This window comes from Pinus tabuliformis, chromosome 1_1 (assembly GCF_031772625.1).
Source record: "Pinus tabuliformis cultivar Carrire ecotype Pingquan chromosome 1_1, CPIR1, whole genome shotgun sequence".
NCBI lineage: Eukaryota > Viridiplantae > Streptophyta > Pinopsida > Pinales > Pinaceae > Pinus > Pinus tabuliformis.
The window spans coordinates 751,401,489-751,411,786 of NC_142297.1; positions in this window are offsets into that span (position 1 = coordinate 751,401,489).

Below are 10,298 nucleotides of genomic sequence, written 5' to 3' on the forward strand. Positions count from 1 at the left end.
GACATCTAACCTAGAACTTCCTTTGATCAAGTCATTTTTCCTGTCTTTGTTGCTGGAAATGATTCTTCGACCTTCTAGAAGACTTTCCCAGCTTCTGGATGTTGAATCAATTTTCCAACAGCTAAATCGAAATGCCCTCTAAAGTTGCCAGCGTAGACCTCTGCGCAACCTCACTGGAAATAACACAACCTCTTGCTGTTGCCTCTTTGGAACTGGAAAATTTCCTCCATATCACTATCTTTGCTTTCCTTCTCTCGCTCAACTCTTCTTGCAACTGTTGTTGCTCTCTGAAAATCGAACCGCCTAAGGAAAATCGATCTCAAGTGTGTCTTCCATCTACCCATTGACCTCCTCTTATAATCTCCAGTTGGGACTCCAATGACTGAGATTAAAACATAATCGATGGCAAAGATCATTTATGGATTGATCCGTGTGAGAACTCCTATGTTTTAGCCTCTCCACAAAGTTTCGAGACTAGACCACTTCTGATGCTACAAAAACTAACACTCCCTCTTAGCGAGGAAGGTGCTCTAATGCTACACTACTGCTACAACACCATGTCTCTGTATCACCATATGTCACACTGCTGATGTCTAGCCACTATGACTGCCTTCCACTTCCCACCAACCACTGCACAACTCTGATGTTGCATCTGTGTTGTTGTTGACACTGCACTGTACATCCTGTACTGCTGCAAACTCTGCATCTGCACTGCAACTCCCTTTCACATGTTGTTGCTACTACTGCAACTATTGCAACTGAGAAGCATCTGAAATACTGAATCAACTGAGTCTTTGTGCTGCATTCGTCCACTGAGCATCCAACTGCTACTAGCCACTGCACTTTCCCCTAAAGAATTTGCGCTGCTACTGACTCTGCCTCTAAGCCTCCTACTTTGTTGTCAACACTTCTCTGTACTCCTCAGCACCTAACTACTACTAGTCTGCAACTATCACTCGAAATCTGACTACATCACTGACATTGACTCATCCTGTTACATAATATTGTGGCCCCTGTAGCAAGGTAATGATCCATGAGGAAGACACCTCAATGGACCCTACCCATCCTCTACAACTCTAGGACTATAACTCCATATTGCCCCACCTCACTCTTGGAGGTATAGCTGCAAACATGGCAAAATCTTCCTCCAGCTTGGAGGACAACTTGTCTATCTCTGCGGACGCTGCCGCCTGGTCCTGCTTCTCTTGCTTGTCCTTCTTCCTAAGAGGACATTGAGTACTGTAGTGGCCAAACTCGCCACACCTGAAGCACTTGACCTTAGATAGGTCCTTTTTCTTCTTCTCCCCCTGTCCCTGACTGGGACCCTTTGATGCAAGGGCCACATTCTCCTCTTCCTTCTCACCCTTCTCACCCTTATTGTTGCTTCCGCTAATGGAGCTCTTTACTAGAGCTCGTCTCATCTCCTCCTGCTATAGTGATCCAGGTGGATGTTGGTGGCCACCCACCTATCCCACTTGGACCCCCACAATTGTCTCTTTCAGTTTTTCAGTTTCCTTAATTATAGCGTAGTTTACTATTTTTAGCAGTTTTTCGAGTCCTAAACTTCCGGAGCCGTTTTGAGGCCCTAAACGACGTTTTTTGGGAAATCTACTGCCAGCGATTTTTTTGATAAAAATCGTCTTTTCCGTCGTAGTCCTCGAAGAGATCTTTCCAACGGGCTATCATGCGCGTCAAACAGAGATAATACGACCAATTCGCGACCCCGGGAAGTTAGCTGTCCAACTCACCCCAAAACGGGGCCCACAATTTGGCATTTCATCTTCTAGGGTTAGGTTTTGGAATGTGAAGGGTTTTCCATTGTTTCTCAATAATAAATAGGCCTTCGAGCCTCATTGTAAACACAGTTCGGAACAGTTCAGAGGCATGTAGCCAACACATCTCTTCTCAGAGATAAGCTACCATCGCCCTAGCTAGGTTATTTCTATTTATATTTGTATGCATATTTCAGTATTTTCCATTAATGAAATGAAGTATTATTTCCGCTGCATATCTGTCTTTATGGTTATCTCTATATTTTATTGCGTTCCTATTTAAATCCGGATCATACAGGTCTGACCACACATCCTGTCCCATCTAGGCAATGTATCTCGGCCCAAGATACTTTGGATAGACTTGCCACTCCTATGAGACATTGTTCAATGCCTAACACACAAGCTCTGTCGATTGAGGCACCTCCCCAGCAGCTACAAGTTGATCATGGAATTCCTGATACCTGGTGAGGAAGGGATCTATGCCTTCACCCTTCTGCGTCCTACAAGAACATCTTCCGTTGCTCAGAAGAACTCCTTGGCATTGTTCTTGCCAAATATATGCGAGAATATATGGTCCTAGACTCCATCAGGATCACCTGCTTTGCCTTCGCCATATTTTTCCTGTATTCCTTCAGTTGGTCCGCAACCTAAGGTACTGCCACAACATTCTCTATATAGGCTTTCAGGCCATATTCATTCGGTAGGAAGGACATCCTAGCCTTCCAGATGACAAAGTTGGAGGCTCCCTCCAACCTATCCTGATCTCTAAAGCCCAGTTGTGGCCATCTCTTAATCTAAACCGAAATTCTCCCTCTTTCCCCTAGCTTGGCTACTGAATCTGCTACTCGCACTCCCTGCTGGAGTGAGGAACTTTGCTTACAGTTATTGCCAACTGCAACTAGAAAGTCAGATTTCTAGACTAGAAATCCTCTAAGAGAAATTCTCTCTGTGTGTGCACTTTCTCTTCCACCCAGTGTTGATTCTGCTACTGCAAAACCCTTTTGCACCGAGACGAGAAACTTGTTCAACGAAAATACTAAATTGTTGTTGCTCCCTCTGCCTCCTAGAATCACTATTCCGAACAAATCGATCTTTCCTGCAACTGCAACTGGAAAATCGAACCCTTGCCCAACAATTTGCACTGCTTGGCTAGGTACTGCACAGCCCCAAAAAATCTGTTCTACTGCTTCCTTTAAACACTGGATTTTTCTCCCTCCGCTTCTGAGCTTCTAGTGTATCAAACTCGCTCTGGTACCATGTGAAAATTTCACTACTAAAATTCTTATTGCAGCAACTGGAATTAATTCCTCTAACTAATAAATTAATTATGCAGTTTGTTGCTACGACAACAACGAATTAATCACACTGCAATCTTCACAGATAAAAATATTGCGGAAGATCAACTGGAAACTGAAAAAATAGTGGCACACACATACAAAAATTATGATAGTTATTTTTGGACTTGTTACCAATCCAACTAGTAGGGGTCCTAGGAGGGGATCCTATAGAGCAACTACTAGGTCAAGTGGCAACAATAGAGCGATAGCCCACTGCCACCTTGGCTAAAGCTCCCTGTTGTTTACGGACTTTCACCGATGGGAGGAGTCTCGATATGAGAGGAATCATGAGGATAGATAGATCAACGATAGGATGTGGAGTGATTCCTAAAGCCTATTCACAAGAGAGGCTCAAATAATTGGTTTACTTGCTTTGGAAGCAAGGTGATTGGCCTTCTAAGAAGGGCTAAGGGGATACCTAGACCAAGGTTTGGGAATATCCCTTAACAAGAGGTATCCTAAGCCTAAGAATCCCAAAGAAGAAATGGTTTCGACGTAGTCCTTGTGGAATTTGAGTCACAGAATTGTGGGACCACAAAGAACCCAAGGTGGACCCAAACTAGGTGAAGGGTGGGGAGTTAATCAATAATAATAGGACTTGACCTGGTTAGGGAGAAGAATAGGATCAAAGGAGAAATTTTTTCTTGGAATTTAAGTGTGTTGATCCAAATGAAGACACTAACCCAAAGTGACCTAGGGAGGAGAACAGTCTTCAGGCTAGGGCTTGGAATATCTCGAGATTCCACTGTGGGATTGCCCTTAAATTTCGAGGACCTCTCAAGAAGACCCTAGCGCAGTAGTTGACCAATTTTCAAATATTTTCAATGGCTAGAAATGATTTTAGGTGATGCCCTAGGAGGCCTACTAGGTTAAGGCTTAGAAAAGAAGGAAGTGAAAGAATTTTCTTTTTGTGATCACCTTTGTGGACTAGACCCGTGCCTAGCCTATTGGGAGAATGGAGTGTAATGAAAACAACATTTAGAGATGCTTAATTCAATCAAGGAGTTTCCTAGCAACTTTGCATAGCTCTAGAGGCAGCAAATAGGTTACTACGAAAGTTTATACTTCTTTGATGTTGCAATTAATGACTTATCAAGGTAATAATGAATAATCATATACCTCTAGGACATTTGTTCACCATACTTTTGCATGAAACATATGAAAAGCCCTCACAAAGACAAGTTTTAACAAATTCACATTTCTTAAAGGCAGCTACACCAACTTCATGAGTGAAAACATTCATACATTACACAAGTGACAATACATGTAAAGTAAAACATGAAAATGACACTTACAAGTATAGTGAAAATCCTCCAATCATCAATGTGCAAAAATATCGAAGCTCCAAGACAAAAGATAAGCTTTCCAAACATCAAAATGCATTTAGAAATCCAATTCATCCATCAAAGAGGCTAGCCGAAATTCTCAAGAAGAGATAGTCCAATCCAAAAATGTGATGAGAGAAATGAATGAGCCTCTCATCTATTTATACAATCCAAAAGGAGGTTCGAATAGCCTAATTGGCTTAATTAAGCCCCAAATAATAAAATAATGTACAATAATGACATGACTTGGTGACAAGCCCACCAAGATAGCTCCAAAATAGAAAGATAAGCCTCTCAAGATGGAAGAATAGTAAACATGAGTCGTTGGGCCATTAAGGAGGCTAATGGAGTCCAAAGTGTGCCAATGTGAGAGAATAGGCGCCAAAAATAGTGATCAAGGGGGTGACCCATTGATATCCAAGCAAATCACATGTCGTGTCCCCAAGTGAGTGTGGGGGCAAAATGACATCCTTATGGGTCTCCAAGTGGATCAATAATGCCTGTAAACCATTTGTAAGGGCTAGAATGATGACATAAGCCCTCCCTTTGTCTCCCATGGTGAGACATATCCTCATTTGGGCCCTAGAACATCTGCCAAGTGCATGGTGCAAGTGTGAAGCCAGTTGGGCATGGTGGTCCAGGTGCATCATCCTCATCCAAAAAGGTGGAACACGAGCAATCAATGAATGGTATTGAGGGATCCATGAAGTAGCAATCTTCTCTCTGCTATGGTGGAGGCCCATGGCTCTCAACGCTCGCCCTACAAGTGCCAATGTGACACTTTGGGGGGCTTGGACGTCATATAGGGAGACCAAACCCCAAATGGGGATCCACCTGCAATCCTGTATAAGATCCAATGCGTCCACTCGTCTTTCAGTACAACAAATTATTAGAGTAATTGAGTAAAAAAGCTTATAAACCATGGAAAACAAGAGGACACTTCATAATCACATGCCCTTCCATAGTGCGCTTGTTGACCACTACGTGTCAACTTCCCATAGCAGTACACCCCCTTTTTTTCGCAAAAGGGATAGCACTTAATCGACATGTCCGTGCCATTTGACAGTCATCGTCGACTTGATCAATTTATGTTGTAAACCCAGTCTGCATGTGTGAATTGTAAATAATCTTAGCAGAGTTGAGTCATGTATGTAAATTGCCTAGGTGGACCTAATTTTCTAGTGATAATCTACGTTCCAGAAGGTTTTTTGTCTCACCAATCCATGATCGGTAGAGTTTTCCTTCAGCCTAACCCCAAAGCCGGAATGAATTTTGTCATTAGAATCTTAGAGGAATCCTAGTGTGTTGATCTGCTAGATTATATTCGATCACAGAATTGGGTGGTCTATGAGGGTCTATGTCAAATGGGTTTTCCCCTTTGAGATGTAAAATTGTAAAAGTCATGATGTAAAGTGTCTTGAGCGTTAGAAAATGTTTTAATCCCCTCATAAGTCCTAAGTCCTAGGTCCTAGGTGATTTTTCCAAAGGCTAAGTTCGAGGATCCAAAAATAAAAATTAAAAAAAAAAATTAATTAATTAAAAAATAGATAAAAATAATAATAAAATTTTAAAATTTTAAAAATAATTAAAAAATAAAAATAAAATAAAATAAAATTTAAAAAATAAATTAAAAAATAATAAAATAATAATAAGTCAAATTTTTGAGTAAATAAATGCAGAATTTTAATTTTTTAATATATTAAAATGCATTTAAAAATTCGACGGATGAGATTAAAAGAAATCTTGATCCTCATCGACGGTCGAGATTAGTTTGACATGGATCACTCGAACTAGCTGTTGGGAATTTTTCCTTTAAATAGGGTGCTAGGGGTCATTTGAGATCAGATTGGATCTGAGAGTCTGGTGCTAAAGAAAGCTCTCTTGTAGTCATTTTTTGTGCAATAAAGAAAGACTTTGGGGTTAAAAATCTTGCTGGTGTTACTCTTCTGAAAATGTTGTAAGATGATTTATTTTTCTGCATAATTTTATTTTCAGCTATTGATTTTAGCTTGATGAAGATTGATCTAGGCACAAGTATCTTGTCTGATCTCTAGGGTTTGAATGATAGTTTAGATTCTAAAATATAATGGCAGGTATCTCCATTTGATCTGGATTTCACTATCATTTTTTCCCTCTATGTTAATGGTTGATTTTAAGCTGTGCAGGAAATTTTTTTTTTTAGATTACCGAGCGTTCAGGGAAGTTCTCGGCTAAACCAGCCAACTCCCGGATTATGTTTTCTGAAAGAGCCCAACTAGTTTTAATCTCGGGCTTATCATCTGAAATTTTTTAAGAATGCATGCAGGGTTTTCTGAAGTATCTCACATTAAAATTAAATTCTGCTAATATTATTGTGATTATTGACAAATTTGGATGCTTAGGAGTCGAAAATCTGTAAATGTTGTAATTATTTAGCTGATTTAGGGTTTCAGTTTTGTTTTTGGCACATTTTACTTCTGGGTCTTCTGTTTTTGCCATTGTAGGTTGGAGATATAGATTTTAAAAGTTTTTCAGGGTTTCCATCAGGCAATCTGAAGCTGGTTGATTTAAATTTTTACAATTTCTGAAGCAATTCAAGGGTTTTCTGTTGCTGCCTGGAGGGTTTCTTTTTCGCAGAAGGATTTTGAAATTTTGTTTCAGGTGTGCACTGTTCAAACCTCCAAGCTTGCATCTTTCAAGCAACAGCACTGCACACCAAAAACCTTCCATTCACGCAGTCTCAAACTCCAGTGTTCAGACCCACAAGGAATCGAATTTTTTTTATGTTGCTCCATCACCCCTCTGCGAATCCGTATCATTTTCAAACCCTCTCATCTGCTTGCTGTACCTGTGGCTTTCCTCTACATATGGTGGCTCCATCGTACTGCTGCTATTACCCCATCCATTCAACTATTCATCCAATCTAACCCTCACGTAGTCCTCCTCTTCCTTGCAATTTTCTCATGCAGCAGGTTGCTCCATGTCCTCATTTCCTCATCGACCCTCTCCTTGAAATACACCATCAATCTGCTGCTGTCACCGCAGCTCCCTCAAACCTGCAGCATTGCCGCTGCCTCATCCGTAGCTCCTTGCTCCTCAAGAAACGCTGCTGCCGTCCAATGCCTTTCACCATCCCACGCTACCAGAGCCGCACTCATGCACACGTTGCCCGCTCATCGTATCTTCCTCTGTATGCAGCCATCCGTTTCTCCAAACGCTGCTCATTCGTTCTTCCCCGCAAGCCTTCAACGCCTTCCCTCGCCAATCGCACCTGCAAACAGTTACGTGAACAATAAACCAACAATTTTGAACTATCTGCGTTTTAATTTATTGTTTAAGCATAATGCATCTTAGCGTATAGATTTTTTTGTTTTAGATTTTGAATTAAATTTTTTTATTTTTTTTTAGTTATAGTTTTATACATACGTTAATTTAGCTTAGATTTAAATTCCGGTTTAAGTTTTGATTTTAAAAATAATATCATAAAAATATAAAATATAAAAATCAAATAAAAAAAATAAAAATTTCATAAAAAATAAAAGGTTCCTTCTTTTTAGTTTTGCTAGTTATTTTTTTTAAGATTAGATTTCATTTAAGATTTTAAGTTTAGTTTCATTTTAAATTAAAAAATTTTAAAATCATAAAAAATTAAAAAAATATTAAAAAATCATAAATTGTTAGAAAAAGATAAAAATGTTCTTTTAAGATTTAGTTTTAAGCTTCATTTAGTTTTGTTTTGTTTTGTTTTATTCTTTAAAAAAAAAAAAAAAACTTAAAAAGTAAAACAGTTCATTTTTATTAGACTTTTGTTAAAAGTTAAATATAAATCATAAAACAATAAAAATTAAAATTAAAATTAAAAAATAAAATAAAAAATTCATAAAAAGCTCCTTTAGTTTAAATTTTGATTTTATTTAGTTTAGATTTTTAGATTTATCTTAATCTTAGAATTCTATTTAAAAAATAAAAAATTTATAAAAATAAAAATTCATAAAAGGTTAAAAATTTCTTTTTACCTTTTAGACTTTAGTTTAGATTAGATTTTATTTTATTTAGGATTTTAGTTTTGACTTAAAATTTTATAAAAAAAATATAAAAATATTTAAATTTTTTTGAAAAAGCTTAATAAAAAATTGAAAATTTCATTTTTGGCGACTTTTGCAGTGTTTATGTTCCATTTCTCTATAGCTAAATGCACTTAAAAAGTTAAATGTTTAGTTAAAATTAGTTATGTGAGAGTGGTAACTGATCAGCATTTAAATTTTATGATCATTTAAAGCATTTAATTTTTCTTTAAGTTTAATTGTTGGATCATCGTTAAGGCGTTGTGTATTTGTTGAAAATCTTACATCGCTCGGGTTATTTGATGATAAATGTTTGTTTTACATGGTTCATATTTCTGCAACATTTAATCATTTAATCATTAACTCCACAAGGCACTGGTCCATTAACTTCTAAATCAATTAAGTGCTTGTTTCCCCTCGTGTCTCCCAACCCAACTGGTCCCCAGTTGGTCATCCATTATCCCATAGGGTCTACCCCCCTTAGCCGCGGGAGACAAGCTTAAACGGAGAGATCGGGGATCAGAGTGACAGCCCCCGGTCTGAGCGTTGTCGTGACAATCTGTGCGACAACATTTTTTGGCGTCGTTGCCGGGATAGAGTTTTTCTGTCCCTGGCATTTCAACGACATTCATCTTCTCATTTCTCATCATTCTTTCATCTTTCTCATATCTCATTTGAGCTAGCAGATTCAACATTTTTTGGCATCATTTGGATCTTTTCATCACCTTATCTTTCGCCATATCAACGACTACTTTTCAGTTCGTTTCTTGTTTGGGTGGCAACTCCATTTCTTTTCATTTATTTTTCCCAGACAAGAGGCCTCTCTCATATCAGCTTGTTGGTTGCTCTTTGGATCCTACAATTAGATTCATTGTTCAAGTGGCGACTCCACTTCTTTCATCTCATGAGCAAAGATCTCTTTCTATCATCCATTTGCTCCCTCATTGTTCATCATGGATTATTCGTTTAAACCATGTCATTTTACTAATGATCTCCATGATATTCCGAAGTGGCCATTTCTAAATTACCTTTGTTCTCAAGTGGTGATTCAATCGCTGTTAAAAGACATCTAGGCTTGTTTACTCGTATAATGATCATATATTGTAGACCCCCTCAGTATAATCATGAAGATGTCAAAATGCGTCTTTTTGTCTTTTCTTTGGAGGGTGATGCTTTGAATTGGTTTAACAATTGTCCTAAGGACTCTTTCACTTCTTTACAAGACATTGTCAATGCTTTTAAAGATAGATATGGTAATCCAGATAGCTCGCTTTGTGCCCCTAAAATTGTGCAACAGAATGAAAGTAATCTTATGAAAGGTTCAGCTGTCGGTGAAAGATTCCAAGACAATTCTTCATATCAGAATGTGCCATCCACCTATACTATTGCAGATCAAATCCATGATAGTGGAAAAGTAGGGACAAATGACAACGAAAAGGAAGATCAAAAGCAAATTATACAAGAACTAATGCTGCTGGTAAAAAATATGGAGATTAATCAAACTAAATACGCCAATGATGTGAGAACTTTATGCATCCACCTGGAAAAACGTAATAGGGAGATGGAGATCATGCAAAATCAGCATGCTAAGGAAATTGAGGCCATGAAGACTAATCATGACACAGAAATTAGTTTTATGCAAAACAAGTTATGAGGCTTAGAGGAAAATATGGCGACCATGAAAGCTAATCATGATAGGGAAATTAATTCTGTGCAAAACAAGTTATTAACTATGGATGAAGAAATGACTATCATGACATTCGATCATAATAATCAGTTAGCTACCATGCAAGCAAATCATAAGGAAGAGATAAACTCTAT